The sequence below is a fragment of the Coregonus lavaretus genome (assembly GCF_964263955.1).
Source record: "Coregonus lavaretus genome assembly, chromosome: 33".
Classification (NCBI taxonomy): domain Eukaryota; kingdom Metazoa; phylum Chordata; class Actinopteri; order Salmoniformes; family Salmonidae; genus Coregonus; species Coregonus lavaretus.
Genome location: NC_140020.1, coordinates 17,323,514 through 17,328,486, shown reverse-complemented (window position 1 = coordinate 17,328,486; position 4,973 = coordinate 17,323,514).

Sequence of the window (4,973 nt, the reverse complement as noted above, 5' to 3'; positions counted from 1 at the left end):
GGTGTGGATGATTCATTCGTACCTACCGGTCGTCAGATGTGTTCCAGAGCCTCCCTTTGATTTGGGTACTACAGAATAGAACATTAATCATGTTCTAGTTTATTGCGTGCGAAAAGGGGAACTTCCAAACGCAATCCCATAATAAGTATTTTAAGTTATTCGGATATAGGAAGGAGATTTTGAATGGCTCATTCTGAGAAGGAGAGCTGTTTTTGGTGTTTTTGCATCATCCATTCTGTAATGTGGCACCGTCTTAGAGAGAACACTATGAGTTAATTACTCCGTAATTAGGAAATGGTAGAACCGCATAATGGTGGGTTTGGAGCGATGGCCTCTCCATACCCTGATAGCCTCTAGTCACATCAGATGATGCTCTCTCTCTCTCTCTCTCTCTCTCTCTCTCTCGCTGTCTACAGTAACTGTTCAAGTCCACATAGTTATCCCCCATCCTTGGGTCTGGGAAGACTCCTTGGCTTGTACTCTGCCAGGCTGGCTTTTCACCATAACTCACCGCACTGACTGAGCGTGTGCGAAAGGTATCTAAGGAGAACAAGATGGCCCAGAATGCCTTTCGTTTGAGTCAGGCCCTGTTAAATTGTGATCACATTCACAGCTGCCACCGTTAGGAAGATTTATTTGGAAACATCGGGGGAAAGAACAACGTCAATTCTGCCGTGATGGGCTTGAAAAAGGGCATGGGCATGCTGAACATACTGACAGGTTACTTTCAATCAGATGGAGGGAGCTTGTGGAGGACAGGGCAGGGCTGTCTGCTTCACACCGGGACGACCCTCTCTCCATTAATCCAGCCCTCTAAATCAGTCAGCAGCATCACACCATCACCACGCTGTCTCTCTGTCTTCCCACCGCCACCGCTCCAGGTCACACATTAATGACATGTCTCAGAAGAAATCTGGATAGTAAACCTTTTCTTCTCTCCTGTGACAGGTCCTCGCTGGGTTGTTTATGAGGAAAATGGAATGCGTTTAAAAAGTGAAGAAGGTGTTGCCGCAACACTTTCCAAGGCCTTGTCTTCTACTCTGTAGTATGTTACAGTATTATGGGATGGGATTCCTGGAGCCATGTCAGTTTTAGTCAGAAGGAAGGGAGGGGAGGGGAGAGCAGCCCAGCTGTCAACTTCAGAGAGGTGGCCAGAACGCCCAACATCTCTGGAGATAGACATAACACAGAGGAAACAACAGAGCCAACACAGAGATGCGCTGCCCAAAGTGGGTTGGAGAAAAAGAAGAGGAGAGAGAGGGATGTGGGAATGGAGGGATGGGGGGGGGGGGGGGGGGGGGGCAGGCAAGAGATGAAGCAGAGGGGATGATGGAGCTCAGTGAGACAGAGAGGACATATGGTTGAAAAATCTGTTCCTGATTACATCACTACACTCTCAGGCCACATTTGGTTGAGGTATGCCCAGGGAGGGAAGGAGGAGGGAGGTGGAGTCAGGGAGAGAGGGAAGGAGGAGAGAGGTGGTGTCAGGGAGAGAGGGAAGGAGGAGGGAGGTGGTGTCAGGGAGAGAGGGAAGGAGGAGAGAGGTGGTGTCAGGGAGAGAGGGAAGGAGGAGGGAGGTGGTGTCAGGGAGAGAAGGAAGGAAGAGGGAGGTGGTGTCAGGGAGAGAGGGAAGGAGGAGGGATGTGGTGTCAGGGAGAGAGGGAAGGAGGAGGGAGGTGGTGTCAGGGAGAGAAGGAAGGAAGAGGGAGGTGGTGTCAGGGAGAGAGGGAAGGAGGAGGGATGTGGTGTCAGGGAGAGAGGGAAGGAGGAGGGAGGTGGTGTCAGGGAGAGAAGGAAGGAAGAGGGAGGTGGTGTCAGGGAGAGAGGGAAGGAGGAGGGATGTGGTGTCAGGGAGAGAAGGAAGGAAGAGGGAGGTGGTGTCAGGGAGAGAGGGAAGGAGGAGGGATGTGGTGTCAGGGAGAGAAGGAAGGAGGAGGGAGGTGGTGTCAGGGTGGGAAGGAAGAAGGAGGGAGGTGGTGTCAGGGAGAGAGAGAAGGAGGAGGGAGGTGGTGTCAGGGAGAGAGAAGGAGGAGGGAGGTGGTGTCAGGGAGAGAAGGAAGGAGGAGGGAGGTGGTGTCAGGGAGAGAAGGAAGGAGGAGGGAGGTGGTGTCAGGGAGAGAAGGAAGGAGGAGGGAGGTGGTGTCAGGGGGAGAAGGAAGGAGGAGGGAGGTGGTGTCAGGGAGAGAGGGAAAGAGGGATAGAGAGAGAGAGAGCAGGTCTAATCTCATTGACGTGTGTTTGGGCTGGGGTACAGGGTGAACTTGGCCCCGTCTGTCTGTTTGTTATTCTTAGAGACACGTTGTCGTCATCCACTCCACATTGGTGGCGTTTCAAAATGTCACACTGTGTTGCAAAATGTAGACCGTCAGCATACTGACTGATGCCTCCACCCAAACAATGATCTGAATGAGAGAACTGGACCAAACCAAGAATGAGTGTGTTTAATACATTGTGAGTGAGGAATGATGTTATGATTATTAGCAATAACGCAACATTCACAAGTGATTGCTCATTCTGACACATCAGTGAAACTGGGTGAAATAAAAACACAATATTTTACACACTTGTGGCAATACCATTGTAACTACATGATATGTTTACATTTGTACTTTAACCAAATGGGCGAAAGACTGCTCATGAAAATGTTAGATTTAATTGACATTTGAATTTCAAGGCCAAACCAGTGAGGGCAATTAGTGATTATTTTTATTCATAAAGGCAAATGATCGTAAATGATAATCAGAACGACCAAATACAAGTATTTCTGTACATTTTTGGTGAATTAGACAATTTAGCCTCAAAACAATCGTCCAAGAACTCCCAAGTTCTCTCCATGAAACCAAACCTCTAGATATAGGCACAAAATTTGTAAAACATTTGAAGTAGCAACCTAGAAATGTATGTTTTTCTGGTTGCATAATTACATGATTCTACAAAGAAACAACATCAGTGATCCTTTTCTTAACCTATGCTTAGTACTGTTATTTTATTCCATCCATAAACGGTGGATGTGGTAAGTTTATTATGGTTACTGGAAAAATGTGGATAGGTAAGAAATCGGTTGTGCAAAGGCCCAAATAGGCTAATCCCATGCCACCGCAAAGCCTTCTGCTGTGGTGATGCCGGGAAAGCAATTCACTACAGACAGTGGATTATTTGTTTGAGCATACACACATAATGTCTTTATTGTTTTGTTGAGCCTGGAAAAGAAAGTGTAAATATGCCATTGCAAAACCAATGCTTTTCAAAGTATAACTGTTTTGAGGTAGTAATACTGGGGATCGTTGTGGTGATAAGGTTAGAGTTCAATAAATCAAAAGAGAAATGTTCTAATGGTTATGAGTAATGGCAAGCCCCTCAGTTGATATTGGAAGATTGCCCCTCTTCAGCTGATATTGGAAGATTTGCTGCTGAGATCTCTATCCAGTCTATCAGGAGTCTGGTCTAGATGCATCCATGTCTCCTAAGGTATTCACAGATACTGCTAAATTGTCTGCTTTCAAATGAATTATACAGGACGAGCTCAAAAGTGTGTTTTTACTCAATTATACTTTATACTTATTAAACAAAAAAACATTTACTGGCAATTCCACTTCCCTTCTCTCTCCTCCCGGTGCTTTCCAGGGGGGCTAATCGGTAATAATCCCATTTGATTTCTCTCCACACATTGCTTCCAAATCCCACAGTGGACCACGAGAAGCAGGATGTGGTGAGGCTCCTGTAGATATGGCCATTGAGACACATTTTAATGTGGTCTCTCTCCCAGTGCTGTGTTTGATTGTGGCAAAAAGGGGCACTGGCTTTGGGAATGCCATTAGTCTAAATCCTTCAACATGATGGGCCTGGCAGCTCCAGTAGACAAACAGGCACAAAGAGCCCATTTCAAGTCTAACTCCACCGTTTTCTGTTCTATAATCATATGTTCACGTTACTCAGGGGCCGACACTTTTCTCCGTGTATATCAATGATGTCGCTCTTGCTGCTGGTGACTCTCAGATCCACCTCTACGCAGACGACACCATTTTGTATACATCTGGCCCTTCATTGGACACTGTGTTAACAAACCTCCAAACGAGCTTCAATGCCATACAACACTCTTTCAGTAGCCTCCAACTGCTCTTAAACACTAGTAAAACTAAATGCATGCTTTTCAATCGAACGCTGCTGGCACCCGCCCACCCGACTAGAATCACCACTCTCGACGGGTCTGACCTAGAGTATGTGGACAACTACAAATACCTAGGTGTCTGGTTAGACTGTAAACTCTCCTTCCAGACTCACATAAAGAATCTCCAATCCAAAGTTAAATCTAGAATCGGCTTCCTATTTCGCAACAAAGCCTCCTTCACTCATGCTGCCAAACATGCCCTCGTAAAACTGACTATCCTACCGATCCTTGACTTCGGCGATGTCATTTACAAAATAGCCTCCAACACTCTACTCAGCAAATTGGATGTAGTCTATCACAGTGCCATCCGTTTTGTCTCCAAAGCCCCATACACTACCCACCACTGTGACCTGTACGCTCTTGTTGGCTGGTCCTCACTACATGTTCGTCGTCAAACCCACTGGCTTCAGGCCATCTATAAATCACTGCTAGGCAAATCCCCGCCTTATCTTAGCTCATTGGTCACCATAGCAGCACCCACCCGTAGTCTGCGCTCCAGCAGGTATATCTCACTGGTCATTCCTAAAGCCAACACCTCCTTTGGCCGCCATTCCTTCCAGTTCTCTGCTGCCAATGACTGGAACGAATTGCAAAAATCTCTGAAGCTGGAGACTCTTATCTCCCTCACTAACTTTAAGCATCAGTTGTCAGAGCACCTTACCGATCACTGCACCTGTACACAGCCCATCTGAAATTAGCCCACCCAACTACCTCATCCCTATATTGTTATTTATTTTGCTCTTTTGCACCCCAGTATCTCTATTTGCACATAATCTCTTGCACATCTAGCATTCCAGTGTTAATA